The 24,785-nt window shown below is 35.5% G+C and overlaps 1 long non-coding RNA gene across 1 annotated transcript; it reads right to left on the reverse strand.

The window, feature by feature from the left end:
* Positions 1 to 2,755: 2,755 nt before the first annotated feature.
* On the reverse strand, positions 2,756 to 24,501 carry LOC117803065. Its single transcript, XR_004626682.1, has 4 exons — positions 24,399 to 24,501; positions 9,585 to 9,857; positions 6,299 to 6,408; positions 2,756 to 2,809 (listed from the first exon to the last, which is right to left on the reverse strand). It is a non-coding gene; the product is annotated as an uncharacterized LOC117803065 (long non-coding RNA).
* Between the last annotated feature and the right edge of the window lie 284 nt (positions 24,502 to 24,785).

Consider the following 24,785-nt stretch of genomic DNA (forward strand, 5'->3'; position numbering starts at 1 on the left):
CCTCCATGCTATTGCTTATGTTCCACATATGAGTGAAACCATTTGATAATTGTTTTTCGCTGCTTGACTTACTTCACTTAGCATAATCTCCTCCATTCCATCCATGCTGATGCAAATGGTGGGTATTCATCTTTTCTGATGGCTGAGTAATATTCCATTGTATATATGGACCACATCTTCTTTACCCATTCATCTGTTGAGGGGCATCTCGGCTCCTTCCAAAATTTAGCTATTGTGGACAATGCTGCTATGAGCATTGGGGTGCATATGGCCCTTCTCATCACTACATCTCTATATTTGGGATAAATACCCAGTAGTGAAATTGCTGGGTCATAGGGTAGCCCTATTTTTAACTTTTTGAGGGACCTCCACACTGTTTTCCAAAGTGGCTGTACCAACTTGCATTCCCACCAACAGTGTAAGAGGGTTCCCTTTTCTCCACATCCTCACCAGCATTTGTTGTTTCCTGTTTTGTTAATTTTTGCCATTCTAACTGGTATAGGGTGGTATCTCAGTGTGGTTTTGATTTTAATTTCCCTGATGCCTAGTGATGTTGAGCATTTTTTCACGTGTCTGTTAGCCATTTGTATGTCTTCTTTGGAGAAGTGTCTGTTCATGTCTTCTGCCCATAAAGGGATGATATCCAAGATCTATAAAGAACTTCTCAAACTCAACACTCAGAAAAACTGATAGTTAAATAAAAAAATCAAGCTAATTAAGAAAAATAAAAATAATTGTTTTGCTGTTAGTTGTTCTTTTAGTTTATAAGGCATAGACATAGCTTCAGTTACATCAGGAAATGGGGTTTTATGGTGAAAAACTACAAGGAATAGAGGAAATACATCCATAAGAAATTGGGGCTATATGGACATCTGTTCATGCTACCCTAGACACTCTACTATCAGTAACTTGGGAGTTCAGCTTCTGGTTTCAGGCTTCTGCTGTCTCTGCTTCCCTTCTGTTCTGCTTATTTTTCAACTTTGCATGTCTCTACTGTGTGGCTTCTGCTTTATCAATAGTGCTGTTGCCTCATGGCCTCTTCTGGGTCCCTCTTAGCTCTCCTACTGTCCTCCATTTTCTTTGTGTGTGCCATGGTCAGACTTCCTTGGAGAAGATCTGAGTGGGTCAGATCTAGGGTCAGTCGCATTTTAGCATGGAACATCTCCATTTTCTGCAAAGACACTCATTGTACACTTTAGGCAATAATTCCTGATCCTATAGTTTTGATGAGATGGCAGTGTGACATGGTACAAAGCACCTTTGTCTCCATGTAAAGAATCCTTTGCATTGTGATTCACTTTGCCTGGAAAGCTCTTTGCTAGGTACCCACATGGCTCATTCCCTTACCTTGTTCGGGTCTTAGCTCAAATATCGTCTTCTCAGTGAGATCTTCCCTACATACCCTATTTAAAATTTAACTCTTTACCTTTCTAACACTTTCCCATTCACAGGCAATTCCTATCTTTCTTTTCTTCTTTTACTTCTTTATCTTCCTTCTAAATATCTATTAATATCAAACTATACACTCTTCTCATTTACTTTGTATATTTTCTTTCACCCTCTACTGCAATATAAGTACCACAATACAGGATTTTTACTTCTTTTCCATCATTAGGTACCCAGAACCTAGGACAATGCCTGTCACATGATAGCCATCCAATCAACACTTATTGACTAAACATATCCAGATTGAAGAGCTCTTGAAGCAAAAATTAAAGATGGAACTAATATGGGAAAATTGTGAATACAAGTCCCAGTATGTTGTAGCAAACCCAGAGGTTAGTTCAAATAGGAGTAGGAGGTAGTGGTCTTCAGGAAGGTGATCTGTGGAAAACAAAACTCAATATAATATCTGAATGGATATCAAATTTTTGGGAGAAGAATGAGTCTATGATAAAGATAGTACAAAAAAAGGGAAAAAATGAGAAACTTTGGGAAAAATCACGAAAGAAAGGGGACATAACCAAAGTATATTAGTGGCTTTGCAAAGAACAATGATTATATAGCTTGTGGTGGAAAGACTGTAAGAGATCCCACAATTATCCTTGCCTCCTGCTACTCACGATGTTTTATAATCCCAAGCCCCTTGAAGTGAAAACTATAACTTGCTTCTAACTAATAAAAGATGATAAAAGTAATAAAACCTTTTCCATGATAAAACCTTTTCCATGATTACATTGCATAAAATTGTAGTGTCTGTCTTGCTAACTGACTCTTTTCCCTTCTCAGCTTTAATAAAGTACACTGCCATGATAGGAGCTGCTCTACAGAGAGGCCCACATGGTAAGGAACTAAGGGCAATCTTTGGCCAATTTATAGCAAGAAACTGAGATGATCCATCCTACAACCTGCAAGGTATTGAATTCTACCAACAACCATGTGAGCTTGGAAACTGATTTTCCTCCACCTGAGGTTTGATAGAAGACTACAGCCCTGGTGAATGCCTTGATGGCAGCCACATGAGAGACTCTGAAGCCAAGAACCCAGCTGATCTGTGCCTAGACTCTAGATGCACAGAAACTGTGAGAAAACAATGTGTATTAGTTTAAGCCACTAAGTTTGTGGTAATTTGATATGAAGACAGGTAACTAATACTAAAAATGTAAATATTTTTCATTGATTTCTGTCTTTAAGAATCAGCCTTTAGGGGCACCTGAGTGGCTCAGTCGTTAAGCATCTGCCTTTGGCTCAGGGTGTGATCCTGGCGTTCTGGGATCAAGCCCTGCATCAGGCTCCTCCGCTGGGATCCTGCTTCTTCCTCTCCCACTCCCTCTGCTTGTGTTTCCACTCTTGCTGGCTGTCTCTCTCTCTGTCAAATAAATAAATAAAATCTTAAAAAAAAAAAAAAGAATCAGCCTTTAGACAAAGCACAAAAAAGTGAATGTGGATAATGCAACGGTATTTAAATCTTTTCAAATGTGACATTGTGAAAGGACGAAACTAGGATGTAGAAGAGATGTAGGAAAGAGAGAAGAAAAGGGTAATAAGAGTGTTCATTGCTGCATCTAGTTATGTGAAGAGTTAGGTTTATACAACAAGGAATAAAGATGTAAATGTATTATTTAAATTCATAAAAGGAACAAATAGGGAAATAAAGCTATTATTATAATTATATTGACTAAATGAAATAAAATGTGAGATACTTGAGTGAATTATATTCCCATCTATCTTGAGAAGATTTATGGTAAATAAAGCAATATAATAGAAACATATTATTTAGAGTTCTAGAAGTAAATAACAGTAGAAACAACTGAAAGAGTTGAAAGTAGTTGCCTCTTGCCATGAGAGAGTGAAGCAATGGAACACTGATTTTCATTTTTTTTCCAAACTATTTAATTCAAAACCTTGTGTATGTTTTACTTTGAAAAAATATAATAAAAAATAAATACATAGAATACAAGTGACATTATTTAGTAAACAAGAAGTAATGAACATTTTGTTATTAATTTCTAAATATCAACTCTGGCTCACTAAGGACTTGAAGATTTTCCACTTTCTAAAATTTTGTTTTGCTTAATAATTCAATTTTTCTGAGGACATAAATACTACGTGTACATCCTAAAGAATTTGAATAAATATAAAAATATTGTACACTAACAGATACTTGAAATTCTGTCACGCTGGGGTAACTGCCATTGCTATTTTGATGAATATGCTTCTCTTTCTTCTCTTTCTGCCCACTTAAAACACACATACTCATTCTCTCCCCCCACATACTCTTAATATATCTAAACTGTATTATATCAGCAAATTGCTTTTACTATTGGAATGGATACTGCTCCATACTCCATATTTTCCATCTCTGCTGGTATTTTTATTTTACTTCATTGAGAAAAGTATGCATGGACATATTGTATGTTTCTCTATTAAATGTTTCATGTCTTCTTGATTTTGTAATTGAGATAATATATGCAGATAGTTGATCTGAATTTCTCCTAGGATATGAAAAATTAACTAAAGAGGTAAATGAAATAAATATATAACTATATGTAAACATGTATCTTTATATAATTCCATGTACAGAGAATTTGGTTAAGAGGGAATATTGTGTGTATATATATATATATATATATATACACACACACATATATATACACACACACACACGAATTAATACACAGGCCTGTAATATATACACCATCTGGCAATGTCAACCGTTTGAAAGATAGCAATCAGAAAGGAAGCAATTATGATTCCTCATCCATTCCAATAAATGTCATAAAATCTGTATCCTTTATTCAGAGTCCATTAAATTGTAGATTACCTACATTTTAGTCACAATTCTAACGAACTCAGTTATCTGATTTCAAGCAGACTAAAAGCAAAATCTTAGGGGTGATCACGGCAGAGCTCTATAATCAGCAGATACAACATGTTAATCAGTGTAGGAATTTGGCCCTAATTAATGTTAAGGTTTATACTCCTAAATGACCTTTGAAAATATGAGAGCCCATTAAAAATAACTGATGTTCAAATTATGATCCTGAGTCATCAATGAAAGGTTAAATGATTTTCAGTTTCCATTGTTGAAGAAAAAAAAGATGAAATGTCTATAAAGATTTCAGAAAGATTTTAGTTCAAAGGACTAACATTTTAAGCAAAGTTTTGTTGCTTTACTGGATAACTATCTGATCAGTGGAAATAAAATCACTACTATCACCACCAATCATCATCTGCATCTACATTTCTACTATTTATTTAACTGTAACAATTTTATTTATTTACTTGCAAGGCACAGTGGAAGCTACTTCCCATGTTACTTTAATCTGACAACCACCCTTGGAAGATATTATGATACTCATTTTCAAATCAGGGAACTAAATTTCAAAAAGGGGTAGAACTACAAAGGAAAGAAAGAAGGAAGTGACTTGCTCGAGTTCTCACTTTCAGGTTTTTGCTAAGTTTGAATAAATGCTTGCCATCTAAGACTATGCTTGCTTCTCTTTCCTCTCTTTACTCCCTCACCTGAGTAGTTTCTCTCACACCTATAGACTTAATGAACATCTCTATTCAGATAACTTACACATTTATATTTCTATCAAAGTCTCCTCTTCCAAACTCCAGATTCATAAAGCTAAAGTCTATTTTTTTTAAGAAAGATTTATTTATTTATTTGTGAGAGAGTGAGAGCACAGGCATGAGGGGCAAGAAGGAGAGAGAATCTCAAGTAGATGCTGAGCCTGACTTGGGGCTCGATCTCACCACCCTGAGATCAGGACCTGAGCTGAAACAATCAGTTTCGCTTAACCAACTGCACCACCCAGGTGCCCCAAGCTAAAGCCTATTAAAATCTTCTCTTGAATGTCTCTGTAAGCCACCTCAAACTGACCTTATCTTCTCTTACCCCTGGTTGCTCTTCCAGCGACCCTCACCTCAGAGACTGGCTTCACCACACATCTTATTACACAAGCCAGGACACTAGGAGTCAGTCTGATAGTCCTACCAGGTCCCTCTTCCTCAGATTTCTTAATCAACACCACGAAGTTACATCAAATATTACCTTCTTAATATATTCTCTCTGTCTCTACCATTACCTCCTACAGTTAAAGCTACCATAATGACTTCCTTCCTCAATTACAATCACCTCTCACCAAGCATAACTTTTACTACCCTAGATCTTCTTTAATTTAGTTTTGAGATTTTAGCAAGTAATCACTTTTTTAAAAAGTCTATTTAATCATGTCACATAAACAAAGATTTCCATTGCTTTTAGAATAAAGACAAAACTTGCCCTCACAGCTTGCATGGTCCTTCATGGGGATGGCCCTGTCTACTTTTCTAGTCTTACCTCCCACCACACTCTTCACCTGTTTTGTTCTCCAGGCATGCAGATCTTCTTTATGTACCTTTTCTTCATTTCGCTCTTTCTCTCCACGGGATATTTTTTTTCAATGTGGCAAGAATCTATCTTTTTTATCTATTTAACTCTTCTTCAATTTCAACATAATGCCATTTTCTTCATGGAAGACTTTCTTGATCTTCCTAAATAAGTCCATTCATAATACAACATACCCTTACTTTGTTTCATTTACTTCATTTGAATTTTTACATTTATTTGTATTACTATTTGCCATTCCTTTGAGGTTATAAAGTCTGTGAAAGAAAGGCATTCTTTGTTTTTACTCATCATTTGCTGTGGTCTGACTGCTTGTGTCACCCTAAATTTTATATGTTGAGATCCTAATGCCCAGTGTGATAGCACTGAGAGGTGGAACCTTTGGGAGGTGATTAGGTCATGAGTGTGGAGCCCTCAGGAATGAAATGCCCTAATAAAAGAGGAGCTATAAAGCTTGCTCACCCCTTCCACTGACACGGCACAGGGAGAAGTTGGTAATCTGCAACTTGGAAGATGGCCTTCACCAGACACCAAATCTGCCAGCACAATTGTGGACTTTCTAGCCTCCAGAACTGTAAGAAAGAAATTCTGTTGCTTATAAGCCAACCAGTCTGTGATATTCTCTTATAGAAGCCTGAACAGGCTAAGACATCATTGTATCCCCAGTGTCTTCTTGACGGTACTTAGCACATAAAAGGTGCTCGATTATGATTTGAATCTTGTTGAAAGAATCAACCTTTGGCAATCTTACACTGCTTATTTTAAACACTTTTCAAGATGACAGATTTAATGAGTGTGTATGCCTCACTTTAGGTAATATTGATGAATTATTATAAGAATTGTCCATCTCAAAGAGATACTGAAAAAAAAATAGCCTAGAGAAGACAGGAAGATGAGAATCTCATCTCCTAAGATCATACATGCCCTTCTTTCTTCACTCTTGTATAAATTCTCTGTCTTTCCTTAAGATCAGTTGCTAAGTCAGCTACTCACAAGAACTTGTGTGTCTCTGGGCTGCTTCCTCAAAACATCATGTTTTGTTTTGTTTTTTTAGAGATTTTATTTATTTATTCGACAGAGATAGAGACAGCCAGTGAGAGAGGGAACACAAGCAGGGGGAGTGGGAGAGGGAGAGGGAGAAGCAGGCTCATAGCAGAGGAGCCTGATGTGGGGCTCGATCCCATAACGCCAGGATCACACCCTGAGCCGAAGGCAGACACTTAACCGCTGTGCCACCCAGGCACCCCTCAAAACATCATGTTTTAGCTGGGAAGAAGAGGGGGATTAAAGGCATCTGAAGCTTCATCTATGGCTTTGATTTGATTATTCCTCATTATTCTACAAACAGTTGTATAAAATAATAAGCAAACAAGCATAAAAAATAAATCTTTTGAAGTATAGTGCTGGGTTATGCAAACTAACATGGTAAAAGAAAAAAATCATGCAAAACTTAACTCTACAAAGATCTTGTAAAAACACATGAGACTTATTTTGGTTTGAAGACATAAACAAAAGTACTTACTTTGTTTTAAAATAAAGTTTATGACCAGTTCATTTTTTCTTACATTTGGTATCAAATGCTGCAAGTATTATCAATTCATGGGCTCTGACTTGAGTGGTAAGGGAGGCTATGTCAAGTGGATTGACATAAATGTAATAATCTCATGCAAAGATGCTCATAGGTTTAGAATATCTAGCTAGTGATTTAAAACACTTTATAGTCAAAGTGGAAACAAAGAATAAAGATTTTATAAATTGCTTTAGTTTACAAAAAAAAAAACCCACAAACAAACAAAGTCTCTCTTTTCTTTCAGAGATGACTTTTAAATGTTCTTCAGATGGTTTTGACAAACATAAAAAACATTTCAAATCATGTCTCTTGTGTGCCCCGAACAATGTTATTGTTGGAGTCTCAGTTCTAAATTGTCTTTATATGATTTTAAGTTGGCAGAGTAGGACTGGAACACTTATCAATTAAAATTTATTCATAGACTCTGTGTTCTGTGTTTTGTAGGAAGGTATAATATTCTAGTAGAAACTCCTATGGACAGAGGCCACACAGATCCCACAGACTGGCGAGAGTAACTTAATCTCTAATGTGTTCTTTTGGAGAATTAGATAAAGAATACATTTATCATAGCATGAATGAGATAATTAGATAAGAAATAATTCGAGGAAATATTTGGCATGTATTAGGACTTCAAAAAATATTTGTTTCTTTTTTTTCTTAGTATTAGCCTCTGAGAGACAATTGTATTAGAACATGGGTTAGATCACAGGTTCCTTCCTGTATGATTATGAGTCAAAGTTAAAAGCAACACTTCATAGAGGTCAACCAAAAGACATTTTCCAAATTCATATACGCAAAGTATTGCTACCACTGTAATCAATTAATCCCTGTCACGCAAAGAAAACTATTTTTTATTACATCATAATAAAGAGCTACAGTTAGAGCAGTCTTCTCTCAGTCTGGATTCATTTTTGTTTTTAATAGCAAAAACAGTGGTTCTCCTAGAGATTAAGGAAAATATTATATTAGTCATCATAAAGGAAGGAAGGAGGAGAGGAAGGAAGGAGATATGAGGTGTTAGGTGATTTTATTCCTAGCTCATCCCGTCGGTTTGCTCAGTGCCCTCACAGAATTCACTTCCTAATTTTAAGCCAGTGATATACTGTATTTCATAGCATATGAAAGGAAGAAAAGGAAAAAATAAAATTATTTCTACAGTATTAAATGTGTCCTAAAATTTGAAAAGACCATCATTACCTCCTTTTTGCTACTTATCATATTTCAAAAGCAAAGCAATCATTGTTAATATGACATTTTTCTGCTACTCTTTGCTTTAGGACCTCGAATTGACTTTATATATGTGCACCAATCTACACACAAGAAAGTGAGCTCTAAACTTCTCCCTTAATATAAGTCAATATCAATACCATGACTTTTTGCTATGTGGATGTCAAAGTTAAGAACGAAACATAACATTCTGTTTAGTCTCTCTCTCTGATTCCTAGTGTTTTACTTGTTAAAAAAAAAAAAAGCCATCTACAGGATACAGATAAAGAAAAAGAAAAAATAAAAGAAAGAAGAAGTCTAACTGGAGATTGAGTACACAGAATTCATTTTGCCTATAATGAGAATAAAAGAACTGTGAGTATATAGAGAAATGAAACTCAAGAGATGGGCCTAAGGAAAACAGATCACACACACCAAAAGCAGCACAGAAACTGCACCTATATGCTGAGAAAAAGAACATATATTAAAAACAAAACAAAACAAAAATTTAGAAACAGACCTTTGCATCTAGCTACAGACAATTTGATCTTATAAACTTTTAGAATATAATTCATATTTTCAAGTTGCAGTTCTATAAATAGGGGCGTATCTTCGTTTGTTCTGATGTCCAAATACAACAGAGGTCAATCCTCACCACCCCCTTAAATTTCCAAATTTCCAGCTTCAAGTCTATAAATAAGTGCAGTCTTAACGTTTAAACATCAGTATTAAAATGGACTTTTCTTGAATTTTAGCATAAGTATGTATTTCTGTTAAATAAAATAAAATAAGATATATTTGTGTGTTTCTTCACACATACTATGAAACTGCTGTGGCTTATGTCTTGTCCCTTTGTTATCTCTAATAGTCATACAACTCTATGGTACTCCTTCATTGCAAGGGACAGCTGCTCTTTCAGGTTACCTGTGGGGATATGGGTTGGTTTACTGACTACTCAGGAACATTTCTTACCTCGGCATCTAAGTCCTCGGGTCTCAGACAAAAGCTGGATCTGATTCTGGCCATGACAGCAGCTCTAGTGGCCCAACCGCCTCCGTAAAGTTCTGCCATTCTGAACACTTAGCTTTTCTCTGTCTCTGCTTCTCTCTGTTGGTGTGGAAGTTCCTTGCATCTTGCAGCTTCTGTTTGATCATGGCTTTTACTGCCTCGTAGCATCTACATACTCTTTTTCTTGTGTGTTTTTCAGTTTCTTTGCTTTCCACAGGCCTCCTGCTGTGCTCTTGTCTAGTTCAAAAATTGTAAAAGAAGAAATGTTTTGATTAATTAATCATCCCTTTAGGAGGACTTGCATCAGCACCTAAAAATGGCTGCCTGTGGTTCAGACACTGGTCTCAGCTCTGTTTAGTTGAGACCATGGTGATCATGTCACATACTTTAAAACATGGATAACTGTGTGTAAAACAATGGTCTGCAGGTGCTTTTACCAGAGATGAATCTGAGGCTATGGTGAACTCTGATGGTCACGGCCTGTCTAGTATAGACAGGCGTTTATGTATTTCATGAGTTCTAAGCATTTTACAGGTTGATGTTACCACGCTTTGTGAGCTACATAATTTATGGAAAGTTCTGCTTTGTCTCCTAGATGTCCTTGAAGTTAGAAGTATTTAGGAAAACACTTGTGTTGAGTGCATTGTATAACATTACAGTAAGAGGTAAGCTATTAGATATCTACTGATCCCATTCATCTGAGTAAATGCAGCTTTCGCTGGAAACCGAGTTCCTGAATGTCTAGTTCATTACACTTAACATCATAGCACACTGCTTTTGACCATTTTATTTAAGTATCGAAATATAAGTTAAGATGTTTTGTGGTTTATGGGAAAGATAATAATAGATTACATTGTAATTAGTTCATTCTTATATTGAGGGAAAAAAGAAAACAAATGAACATAAAAACAAAACCATTATTTTATAAAGCTTTAGTGAGCTCATGCCTGTAATTCTATACTTACCTGTGATTACAAATCTGCAAAACAACTTAATAGCTTTAGAAAAAGTCCAGTAACAAAGAAAACAAACTTCTTCAGGAGAAATACTGAACAAAACACTTTTTTTTCTTTTTTTGGGCTGGAAAAAAAATAGATTAAACTTAGAAGAATGGGGCAGGGCAAACATAATGAATATGGGCTTATTTGCCAAATCTCATCAGTAGAGCTTGTTCAAATGATGTTACTCAAATAGGAGATACAGGACAGAAATATATGTAAGCTTAAGGTCAGTTTTGTAATTTCTTGTAAAGTAAAATGGCTAGAGATGTTTGAAAGATATAGTGTATTATTAATTTTTATTAAATTTTTTTCTAAGTGTAAAAATAATGCATCATCATTGTAAGAAATGTGCAAATATGGGAAATGAATAGAGGAGAAAGGAAAATTAAAAGCAGTACTCTTGAGTGTAATCACTTCCAAGCCCATGTATATATATGACAGTTCATCTACAGTTTTGAACCTGTTTAAAAATTCAGCATTAGAATATAAAAAATCTCTGTTATAAAAAAAGCTTAGAGAATATATTTTTAATCACTCCATATCTCAATAGGGTGTCAGTTTTTGATAAATTTTATGTTTTTTATTGGTGAAATTAATCTTTTTTCAAGTATGTTAGCCATTTATATTTCTTTTTGTGAGAATTATTCATGCAATTTGTCCAATTTTTTACTGGAGTCATCAACAATTCTTTAGATTTTTTTAGTTTTAGATCTTAGAATAAAATTTGACCTCTCATGAACTAAACTTTGGCCCATAAGTTAAGAAATTCTGCACTGAAACAATGTGGTAGGAGGAAATCTGACTGGAGTGCTACACATACCCAGACACACACGCACACACATTTATATATTCAGAAACGTACACACACACACACACACAATAAACATGTGTATTCCAGTGACCAATATTTAGGCAAGGGAAAAAATTCAACTTCTCTGCCTCACTGTTGGACTCAGTCTATGTTGTACACAGTCATCAAAACACCCTGTAGTGTCATCTCCTTTCCAGGTCATTTTAGCAGATGCTGTCGGTACCCTGTCTGATATCCCCTCATCTCTCTGGAGATTCCGTATCCACCATGGCTTTCTGTGTCTCTTTCTGTATGAGGGTTTCTTCTTTCCCTGAGCCTGCTTGGTCCATACAAAGTGGAGTAGACCCAGCAATGCCAGGGCATCAATGAGAAACTCTCAGTCAATGAAAGACAAGAATTGGTGTGTGAAACCCATCTTCCTTTACTTAGTGAGATAATTCTGTTTTGTTCTTTATACTTTCTCCAAGGGCTTCCCCCAGGGGATCCTCGTATGGACAATGGATAATCCCATTCATGAGTGTACTCTTTATTGGTCCTCTTCCCTTCTCTGTCTCACTTCTGTGCTCTCTCACTATACTTCCTCTCAAATAAACCACTTGCACACAAAACCTTGTCTTGGAGTCTGGTTTTGTAAGCACCAAATTAGTATGGTCATAAACAATAAAAGATGGTGGGTTTTTGGAATAAGTATTTTAGAAGAGAATCTGAAGTTTTAGACCACCAAATTTAATGCAAAAAGAAAAGTATATGTGGCTTTATTATTGTTGTTGTTTTTGTCATGCCTCTTTTCACTGCTTGTTCCTCTTGTGGTTCTTTTTTTTTTTCTGACCTTCCTCCTCTGACTTTATTTATTTTTTTAATAATAATTTTTTATTATGTTATGTTAGTCACCATACAGTATATCCTTAATTTTTGATGTAACGTAGTAGGCAGCACGTCTGTCTCATAATCCTTTTGTGGTTCTGATGTGGTGAGGTAGCCTGGTGTCCAGGAAAGAGGCTGAGAATAGACATTTGCAGATGTTCTTCATGTCCTGGCTCCATCACTAGTCAGTCACCCAACCTCTTAGAGCCTCAGTTTCTTCAGCTATAAAATAGGAGTACATTACCTGCTTTTCCAATTTCACAGGCTTCTTGTAGCCTTAAATGAGATTCTATGCACTCGTTTAGGAGATGACAAACGCTGGTATCAAACTTATGCCAGAGCTTTCCTCTCCACATCATACTGCCTTTGCTTTAATGTGTTTGTGTATTTGATAACTTTACCTAGTGTTTTTCAGAGTTCCATGTGCTAAACTTTAGGACTTGAATTTTATGAATTGATTTATTCAGCTATGGATTCACAAGACTGACAGTTAACAGTCACTGTAGTGCTGAGAGAAAAGCACAGTTAGTATTTTGCTCACACAGATCTCTACAGAGTAAGGGCACCAGCTACAGTAGTCGCCCCTTATCCATGGTTGTGCTTTCCGTGGTTTCAGTTACCCACAATCAACCCCAGTCTGAAAGTAGATGGTCCTCCTTCTGTCATATGGTCAGAAGGTCATCTGGAGCCTAATGCTAGGTCACAGTGCCTGTGTCATCCACCTCACTTCATCTCATCAAGTAGGCATTTTATCATCTCATTTCATCCCAAGAAAAAAGAAAGGTGAATACAATATGATATTTTGAGAGAGAGAGAGAGAGAGAGAGAGACCATATCACATAACTTTTATTACAATATATTGTTATTATTGTTCTATTTTATTATTAGTTATTGTTGTCAATCTCTTACTGTTCCTAATTTATAAATTAAGCTTTATCATAGGTATGTATGTATAGGAAAAAACAGTATATGTAGGACACACCACTTTGGGTGGTTTCAGGCATCCACTGGGGCTTTTAGAATGTATCCCAGCAGATGAGGGGAGCTAAGCGCAGTTCTCCCACAAAGGAAACTGCTTAACACCGGAAGTCTTCTCATAATACCTGATCAGTCAGGAAGTTTAAAGCATGTAGTCCTCTCACTTAAGAGCAGTTGAGGGGAGGGCTCTGTTACCACACCATTTTGGAGCCGGAAATTTTTGCTTCCTTTAGAAGCACCAATTTGGAATCACTATTGTTAAAGCAGAGAGATCCAATTACAAGCCAATATCTGTAGGGGAAACTCCTGACAGCTTTCTAAAGGAAATGCTCTTCTGTGGAGCCAAGGCCCGAATGATGTACCTGTGGGAGATAAGCTCAGGTACAAAGATGAGCTCTCTACCAGAGAAAAAAAGGAAAAGGAAGGAGAAATGGAAATAAATTAGACCTTTCCATTATTCAAATCATTTAAAAATAAAATGGAACTTTCAGAACTTCTGTTTTAAAGATTACAGAATATGGTTTTCTCCCACAGCAGAGAGGGAGCAATCAAGCTCAAATTACAAAGCGAGGAAAAAGATGAAAGTTTAGAAAGCCTTAGAACTTTGCTGACTTACAGGCAGAAGGCCGGGGGGAAGGCTGAAAGACAGGAAATAATGATTGCTATTTGTGCCCTATTTCATAGTTTCCACTTTGGTTAAACTAACTGGAAGGAAACAAGCGATTAGGTTACTTGTGTCATCACTTACATCAGTAGTTTTATTTTTGAAAAAAACATCATTACCCTTTCTTATTCAAGGAGAGCGAGGATGAGAATCATTGCCTGGTCTTATTCTGTCACAAACTAAAGGTTTTTGTTATAAAGGTAGGGGCATATTGAAACCTGCATTGATCATAGAGGTGGATGTGAATTTAGTAGTGGAGACCAGAGCTTACACATCACAGTAAACAAAATACTGTCTCTGCAACTCTTCCCGAAGCTGGTTTTGCTCCTCTCTGTTTTTCCCGCAGGAATTCTCACAGTATCGATATGAAGTATTTTGCATTTTACCAATGCAAAATCTCTTATACAAAATTTTCTTTTCTTTTCTATATTAATTCTATTCCTCCTTTCAAAAGTGCCTTTTTAAAAACAAAATAAAGAAACCTACTATGTGCTAGCCACTGGACTGGATGTCATATACATTAACTCATGCTCATGTGAAATAGAGGTTATTACCTGATTATTCAGGTGAAGAAACTGATTTCCTCTTCTGAATTCCTACACCACTTAGAATCAGCAGCATAAAAGTTAGCACTTAACTGTGGCAACTATATTGTTTAATAATTATTTCCAGGGGATTTATCTTGTTCCAAACAGTGTTTTCATGTCTTTTGAAGACTGAACATTGTGGAATATTGAGTAGAGTCTCAATAAAGGCTTCTAGATGGTTACATCTCAGGTTTATCACATTATAATTCAACGTGACTTTAGTCTCGTTTTAAGATCAAGGAAGCCTGATTTTCAGTGACTAGGAAATGAAAAAGGCATAGGCTAATGTAAAACCTCACTGTCAGCTCTGGGATGTCAGTATAAAATAGAATCTCACTGCCTTCCTGTCCAATGTTACTGGAACTTGTGTTTAAAGAAAGGTTGTGGAATCCAAGAAAAGAACTTGTGCTTCATAGTCATAACTGCGCAAAGAAGAAAGATCTGGAATAATTTAAAGATGCCTATGTAAGGTATAGGCCACCTGTAGGGAAAGGCCACCCCCCACCTCCCAATTCATTCTGGAGTCATATTTTCATAAAACACATTAAAAACCAATTGCTAGAAAAATGAAATGAAAAAAGAGAAAAGAAAACATAAATCCCATTTTTTTTCACTCTCAGATTCAATAGACAAAATTACCTTGTCAAATTGCCAAGAAAGCTTACTCTGAATTTCTAACTGACCTTGTCACTAATAACATAGTTTGTGCAGCAACCTCAGTCTATAGACCCACATCTGGAGAAGGAATGGTATAAATCTTAATCCTATCTAGAGAACAGTTGTTTACTAAATACAAGCAACAGCAACGACAAAAATCCCAAGACAACAAACAAAGAAACAAAAACTACATAATTTTTTGGGGGGGGTAATATTTCTTCTGACCAAAGATATAGACTTTGGGTAGCATGAGAGTGCAAAGACTTGAATAACTAATTCTCTCTGCTTTCCTTTTTTAAAAATTTTTCTTGGCTTTTGTTTTGTATAATATAAGTAGTCCTCTTTTCCCCTTTTATCCCACTTTCCCAATAATATTCAAGCCTTTAAATATAAGGCTCATGGAGAATTTTTTCATATTTTTCCTGCTTTGGGTATTCTTAATGAGCAATATCTAATTAGCTTCTGTGTTTTGATTTAAGTATTATAAGACAGTAGGTAAATCTTATTTTACATTACTTCATAATGCTTTTAAGAGTTAGTTCAAAAGAAGATTCCCTAACACTAGTAACAATAATAGTAAGTGATTTTCTTAGTATGACAACCATTATGCTCTTTGAAGTTAATGCCAAACTTAATTTGAAGGATGACATAAACATGCATGAATTCAACAAAGAAAAAGGGAGATTGAAATAAATGTTATTAACAAATAACTTATTTGGTTCAGCAATCATTTCTCCAATATATATACATATCTATAATTAATCAAATAGCAACATAAGTCTTAACATTGCCATCTGGTGGGAGTGTCAGTGCAAAGATTGTACATATATATTACAGGTATGATGAATAAATAGTAGCTAACACCATAAAAAAAGAATATCTTTCACCTAATTGTTTTTCACTACATATTTATATAGTTCCTATATAATTTCTAGTTTGATCAACTCATTCTCTTTCAATAAATCTGAGTTAAAGGAGAAGAAAAGTAAGAAAATTTTGCTCAATGACTTCTAGGTATTGGAGAAACTTTTAATCTCCCAATCTTGGTTTCATCCTTTTGAAATGGATATAGAATTTTTCTTTATTCCTTACCTATGAGAAACTAAATTCAGATAGGTTTCCTTACTTTCTTAGGTGCTACAGGAAGAAGTGAACAAAGCAAAAAAAAAAAAATTGCCAATATCCAAGCTTACATGTGTGTCTGCTGAATATTTTATTCCTATTCATATACATGAAAAGTTAAGAATTTATTATGATAGAAACTTTAATATTTCCTGACAAGAGTTAACTGCCTAGGTAGAATGTAGAACAATAATGTATTATTTGTAACAATAATTAAAATTTTAGAGGTTATTACTTGTTTCACTATTGTTAGATGATAAGAAATATCACACATTTGACTTTTATTGGATTTGTCAACATGCAGTATTTCAATAGCCATAAAGCAAACCAAATGTATTGGAATAAACATATAATGAATGTTCTACATTAGAACAGGTTTTAGAGGTCATTGAAGATAGTCAAAGATTTGTACAAGGATAAAGAACTTGGGATATGGCATATCTGACAACATCAATACTATTCCTGAGTTCATGTCCTTAGAAGTCAATTGCGAACATGTAGTTCTTCATGCTACTGAATGTAAACCTTGCTCTACAGAGATCAAAGACCACATGTCATTTAGGTAAAAAGTTAGCAAGTGGAAACCAGTTCTCTGGAAAAAAGCAAGTACCTCTGTTAGGTAGAAAAGGCAAGAAAAGTTGTGAATTGCTTTTTGTTTTCTTCTTATGCTTTAAGCATGAGCAGGAACAAGGCCTTTCAATGACTGAAAAATGTCAATTGGTCCATAGGGGATGAAGAGAAAACAAGCACATAAAAGCAAATCATAATAACACGAACTTCAGATAAGTCTCTGGTGAGGCATTTAAACATATTGTAATGTGTTGGGAATTTCCACTTTGCTAATATTTTCCTTAGTTTAACCATTTTCTTTTATAATACCACATCAATAAGTATTCCGGTGTTGATTAATGAAGGGAGCCAAAAATAATATAATTGAGGGCTGAGTAGAACTGACATTCATCTTCCCAGGAGAGACATGATGGGGACTCTCCTGTGGTGATGTTAAAAGTCACCTTCATAGTCTTTATATTACATCAGAGAGGAGAAACTAGGTGTTTTCCTTTCTACTAGTATTTTTTGTAGTCTTTCACTGAAACATTTTGGGGGAAAACGGGTTCCTGGTATTGGCATAGACCATCAATTTTAAAGACCATCTTGTCATCACTTCGGAGCACACAGCTGTTCTAAATGACCTATAAGTATATTTCTAACTTTGATTCTAGAAATAAAAGCTATAAATAAGTTTTTTTAAAGATTTTACTTATTTATTTGTCAGAGAGAGAGCACAAGCAGGGAGCGTGGCAGGCAGAGGGAGCAGACTCCCCGCTGAGTAGGGAGCCCGATGTAGGACTCAATCCCAGGACCCTAGGATCAAGACCTGAGCTGAAGGCAGACACTTAACCAACTAAAACACCCAGGCTCCCCTAAATAAGTTTTTCTTTACAAACAAATATAAATTATAATTCAAATACCTTACTCAATCTCCATGAATGACTCTTTATAAACATCTAACTGTTGAAGGTAATAATAAATGTTTTTCTTGAAACCATTGCATAACCAAGTTATTTTGAAAAATAAGGAAGCTTCTTTCACAAAGTAAAGCAACATAGACATATGCTTTATATATGTAAATAGTTAACAATTTCTTTGCTTTGTGTATAGTGTGCTATCTATAATGGCAAATTTACAATTTCCTACATGTATATGACACTCTGAGTATTGTCATTTCAACGTATATTTTAAAGCTGTGTGGAGGAAGGAAAAAGAACAATATTGTATAAATTTGCCTATTAACATTGAGACTGGAGGATAGATGGTTGCCTCTTACTAGGTGCTGTTTAACATACCAACCACAGAAGTTGTTGCTTAGCATACATGCTCTCATTTAATCAATCACACTTTGGAGACAGGCAACATTGTATAATAAAAGAGTGGTAGGAAAAGGTAATAAGAAAATGTGGATTCTAGTTAGTGTGCAGGGATGGGTAAAGCTGAGTGGAGTAGAAGAGTTCAAGACATAGTAAATCCAGTTCGTCAGATCGGTCATTGACATGGAAATTGGAAGTATTCAGGATGGTACAAGCCTTAGAAACTGGCTTACTTGTTTTCCTTGACACTCATATTTCATGATACCATATGGAGGAGATCCTGAGCCAAGATTCATATTTTTCAATAAAGACAGAAGAGAGTTCAGGAATCTATAAATGGTAGTGAAAAGGGAAATAGGAATGTATGTGTCTTCAGTCTGTGCAATGGAAGTAGTTGGAAGGGAGTACTGGAGTGAAAGGCATGAAGAGCTCTGCGTGAGAATACTGTGATGGAAGGGCTTGTGCCGGCATTGAGATCATAATCAGACAAAAACTTATCTGGGCGATGACCTGACACGATGGAAATATGAAGCTCATTTTCCAATATGACTGCTGAAAAATGCCTTTGCTGCAGGTGTCCAGAGAGGTGTCCAGAGAGTCTGGTGCATTGTTCCTGAGGCTGGTGGAAGCTTAGCCTGCCATCTCTGTGGGGAATGGACCCTGTGCAGGTTGAGATCTGGGTGAAGTGTGAGGTCCACTGAAAACGGTCTAGCTTTAAAATATATGTTGAAATATATGTGTTTTGGATTGCTCAATGCTGAAAATGATGTGGGATGGGCCTTGAAAGAACCTGACAACATCAGCAGTTGACATCTGCCCCTATCCATGTGAAAGAAACTATATTCTCACACACCTGGCTTTGATCATAATAGCATTTACTGAAACTCCTATGTGCCAAGCAGTTTGCTAAGCATTTCACATTTGTTAGCTCATCAATTTTTCACACCAATCCTATATTGTTTGTATTATTATCTGTATTTCTCAGATGAAGAAACAAGTTACTAGTAGTAGAATGAAAATCTAAACCTAGGCCTTTCTGATTTCAAAATTTGAGCTTTGACCTTCCCTGCCCCCACATATTATACTGTTTCTTTAACTAAAATCCCCTTTGCTTTGAGCCCTTGTTTGGGGTAACACATACATTTTTGCTATGTTTATACTACAAACAATCAGAGTTAATGCCTGATTTCAGTCTTATATTCCCACATGTATTTTGGAAGGGAGAACATTTAACTTAGTAAAAGAAATATTTCATATACTTTTCAGAAAAAACATCCACTTATTATTGCTTTATAAGTCTCTTAAAAATTAGAATTAGAGGTGATAAATCCAATTATCTTTCCTGAGGTGAAAAAGGAGACTTAGCAAAGAACTAAACCTGGGAGTAGAAAGGGAAATGAAAAAATAGAACTGAGGGGCACCTGGGTGGCACAGCGGTTAAGCGTCTGCCTTCGGCTCAGGGCATGATCCCGCGTTCTGGGATCGAGCCCCACATCAGGCTCCTCCGTTATGAGCCTGCTTCTTCCTCTCCCACTCCCCCTGCTGGTGTTCCTTCTCTTGCTGGCTGTCTCTCTATCTCTGTCAAATAAATAAATAAAATTGTTAAAAAAAAAAAAAAGAAAAAAATAGAACTGAAGTACAATTTCCTCATTACCTTCTCCTGGAGAGCCTTCTAGAACTCACAGAAATCTTTCCCTTTGTTGAGATACCAAAAAGGATTTTTTTTCAATTTACAAGCCAATAAACTTTAAGTATACCTAATAGCACCTTGTAAAATCTAACCAGTTTAAACAGCAGGCCCTGTCCTGATGCGATTGGTTTTCTGAGACATTGCTTCTTTAAAAGGCTGAATTGATCTTTTCTATCTTGACTCTGGTAGAAATCTGAAGGGTTTTTTTTTTTTTTTTTTTTTTGTTAAATGACAAGTACTCTGCCTATTAAACTACTTTCATTGATTTTTGAGGACGGAGTGAGTTTTTCTCTCTGTCTTTTAGACGTAAGCTTGAAAAATAAATTGAAATATATTTTCCAAAAATGACTCTTACCAAAACCTTTAAAAATATCCATTAAATTTTATTGTATTGGTAGTCCGGCTATGAAATGGACTCTGATTTGATTCTCTTCTACCGTCATGTTAATACGTAGTATTAAGCCTGAGGCACTCAGAGAAAAAGAATTTACAAAGTGAAAGGCCATCAAACTTCTTGACCAGTTTTTTACATTAAATGTTACTTGTTTTTTTTGGTGGTTTTTATCTTCTTATCAATGATCGTAAGCACTGGATAGATTGGGAAGTGTCTCTGCATAAGGAGCATGTAAGGCTGGGGACTCAGAGACAAATTATTAGCAATAGATTGTTTCGAAGTTTCTTCCACTACCAAAGTCATGATCCCAATAGAGAGTTTCTTAGTAGCATGTGGTATTACTCTCAACTATTTATATATACAAAATATTTAGTTTCTGATTTTTTTCTTGCCCAGCCAAGAAAATATGTCACTGCTATGGCTTATATTCCTTCTCTTTCATTTTAGGCTTCTATTTAGCAACTGTCACGGAGATGGGTAAAAATGGTGATAGCCTTTTTTCATTGCTATTGAAGTTATGGATGACAAGTTAACTTTAAGGTGAGCTCTGCCTAGACATATGAGTGCCGATGTCTTCTTTTTCTTTTCATCTGTCTTTGTCATTCTATTTAATGTATTTGCCTCATAGGCACTGCGTGTGAAATAATTCAAAGTAGCAAGCCTTCAGAAAAGGAAGTTCAAAGAGTTTAACTAAAGTAGGGCAGGGAATTATAATGTAATTGTTGCAGGAGGAGGCAGCCTTTCTATTTGTCCATCTTCATCCCAAAGAGATCCTTTTGCATAATAACACAACACAATTATGCCGTGAGAGGCAATTAGATTTAGAAAAATAAAGATTTATTTTATACACACTCAACAATGAAAAATGGAGCCCTCCTAGAAGAGAGTAAGGATCTGATTGTCACAGGGCTCAAGCAAAGGGTTTAGGAGACTCCACAGTGTTAGATATTAGGGCCTGAAATGGAGCGAAGCCTGGAAGCTGCAAGCAAAGTAGGTAGAAAAGGAAGGAGAAAGGGAAGCCAGGTAAGAAAGAACTTCCCAGTTCTCCATCCAGGATACTGCTAAATGGACTTTTGTCAATGCAAAGAGAAAATAAAGAGTCCTATCAGTCTCTAGATTCTCAGTATGTTCATTTCCTGAATACGTCTCAGGATTTGATTGGTGTAACTACTATTTTACGTGGGTATTGGGTATGAATGGTCAAAATGCGATCTACTGGGAATCAAATGTACAATAAATTCAATTTAAAGCACTTTACATTTGTAAGATATGATCTGAATGGGACTTTGTTGACCTCTGCATTTTTTCTCTTTTGAATCTACGTAGAAGTTCTGTTCTGTTTCTCCCACTTCCCATTCGCACTAGTATATCTTCAACCTTGGCACCCAGATGAGTTCTTCCTTTGGCTCCAGTGACCTATAGCTTAATTCTGTGGTTCAAGGTTTGTATCCTCCTTGCTAGTGGAACATTTGCTACCCTGAGCATGTTGGTTTCTCTTTGGGGACCATGTCTGTGAACTACCCTTGTGGTGACAATGACCCAGGTTCTGCTATGAACCTGAAGGTTAAAGCCCTGAGAAGCAGAGTTTCTTTGTAGCCCCACGACTAGTAAAGTTGTTAATGAGGAAGATACTTGAATGACATAAATGAAATAGGAGATTAATAGTTCTATCATTCAACCTTTCTTAACTTATCCAGTGAAGGGAATACCTGGCAATTTAATCCACTGGATTCTGGTCTCCTGGAATCAGCGATGATGGAACTCGTTCCCCAAGGAAGCATAATTTCTAAACCTGTCATCTTAGCAATTGAGTTTGAGTTCCAGAGCTTTCATGGAAAAGCTTTCAAATCCTTAAAGACCAAATAGTGTCTATGTTACCAGAACACTGAGAATAAATAAAAGCCTTACTTCTTTTTATGACTAAGGAATTGTCTTGTATCCTGAACTTGATTAAGAAATCACAAAAAAGCAAACTACAAAATAAAGATGTTTACATACTAAACAATAAGTTGCCAAATTTAATCTTATAAAATATTGATAGAATAATAGAAAATGGGATTTATTCAGGAACATAGAGAAAGATAACTAAGAAATCAATTAAAGTAATATAACAAATACTTGACCAAAATAAGAAAATCAAAAGGTTTTACAATAAGTGCCATAAAGCATTGGATAAAATTTCAATATGTATTTCTGATTTTATAATCTTAGTAAAATAGGGGGGAAAAAGCTTTCTTTAACTTGAAAAATATACATTTTAAACTAACCAGCATCATATTTCAGAGTTGAATATTGAAAAAATTTCTCATTCAAACAAGGAGTACAATGTATGAAATCACCACTATCACTTATAATATTCCTAAAATTTTGAGACAGTAACAATTGACAAGAAAAGGAAGGTAAGAGTCATAAACACTAGAGAAAAGCAAACAAAATTATCATGATTTACCATTAATTTGATAGCCTATGTGGCAACAGACAAAAAATAGTCTAGTAGATAAGACTAGAAATAGACAATTCAGGAAAATAGTTTACAAAATTATTTTGTTTAAATCCAATAGTTTTCATAAATGCCAAATATAAATTAGAAAAATATAATGAAGAAAATTCTAGAGGCACCTGGGTGGCTCAGTCACTTAATTGTCCTACTCTTGATTTTGGCTCAGGTCATGATCTCAGGGTCCTGAGATTGAACCCCACTTCAGGCTCCACACACAGTGAGGAGTCTCCTTGATATTCTTTCCCTCTCCTTCTGCCTCTCCGCTCAACTCACCCTTTCTCTCTCTCTCAAACAAATAAATAAATCTTTAAAAAAAAAAGAACATTCTATCAAAATATCAGCAAAAAACCAAAATAAATGATTAGAAATAAACTTTAAAAGAAATATATAAGAACTATAAAAAGAAAACTTTAAAACCCTATTGAGTTAAAAAAAATAACATTTTTAAAACCTAAAATATTTTACTGAAGTAAAAAATATATATACCATAAATTAGACAAATTATAAGGGTACAGTTTAATGCATTTTAATTTTCACACAATGAACATATCCACATAACCTCCAAAGAAATAAACAAATTGAATACTACCATTTAGAGTTATACAGGCAGTCTCCACTTTACGCTTTTTGATTTTACAATGGTGAGAATGTGATTACACTTTCGATAGAAACCATACTTCTTTGAATCTTAATTTTGATTTTTCCTAGGCTACTGATATGTGCTATGATGCTCTCTTGTGATGCTGGGCAGTGGCAACGAGCCTCAGCTCCCAGTTAACCCCACCATCACAAGGGTAAACAACTGCCATAACCATTGTTTTTCACTTTCACTATAGTATTAAGTAAATCACAGGAGATATTCAACTCTAAAAAACAGACTTGTGTTAGATAATTTTGCCCAATTATAAGCTAATGTAATTGTTCCAAGAATGTTTAAGGTGGGCTCGGAAAAGCTATGATGTTCAGCAGGTTAGGTATAGTAAGTGCATTTTCAACTTACAAAATGTCCAACTTACAATGGGTTTATCAGGATGTAACCTCATTGTAGGTTGAAATAGATTTATATCTACAATTTGACTAGAGTTGATGATTACATACTATGTGACATTGGGACTGAAATACTGTATAAAGTCATGTAACTACCGCTGCAATCATGATATAAAATATTTCCATCACTTCAAAAGTTCCCTCTCTTCTTTATAAACAAATACCTTTCCTCCATTCTTAGGTCCTGGTTACTAATGATCTACTTTCTGTCAGTAGAATTCATATGAATGGAGTAATATAATATTAATCTTTTGCATCTGGCTTATTTTATTTAGTATAATGCCTTTGAGATTTGCTAATTTGTTTCATATATCAATAATCAATCCCTTTTGGGAATAATATTGTATTGAATAGATATATCGCTACCTATTTATGTTCTCATTGTTAGATGGATATTTGAGTTGCTTCCAGTTTGGGCCCATTTTATATATAGCTGCTCTGAACATTCATATAGTCTTACATGGATGTGTTTTCAATTTTCTTGGATACAATGCAATTTTGACACTAACCAGACTCAGATCAAACTTCACAGGTTCCCAGGGTTCCCAGGCCACCTACACTTTTAACCGACTACAGATTTAGGGTTCCCACTCACCTCTAATGGTAATTCTTTAGAATGACTCACAGGACTCAGGAAATTCCTGTACTTATAATACAACTATATTGAAAAAGGATACAGATCCAAACCAGGCAAAAGGAGAGACACACGGGGCCAGGTACAGAATGGTCCCAAATGTGAAGCTTCCATGTCCTCAGGATGCATCAGCAGTCCAGTTCATTGATGTGTTTCGATAACCTGGAAAATTCATCAGAGTTTCAAGTGTCTAGAGTTTTTAGTGGGGGTTCATTACTTAGGCATGATTGATTGACTCATTGGCTCCAGGACTGATTTCCATCTTTGGCCTCCCTCCACTCCCTGGAGATTGCCAGTTTGGACTGATAGCATGTGGATCTAAAACTCTAATGCTCTAATCACTTAGTT

Source organism: Ailuropoda melanoleuca, chromosome 1 (assembly GCF_002007445.2).
Source record: "Ailuropoda melanoleuca isolate Jingjing chromosome 1, ASM200744v2, whole genome shotgun sequence".
NCBI lineage: Eukaryota > Metazoa > Chordata > Mammalia > Carnivora > Ursidae > Ailuropoda > Ailuropoda melanoleuca.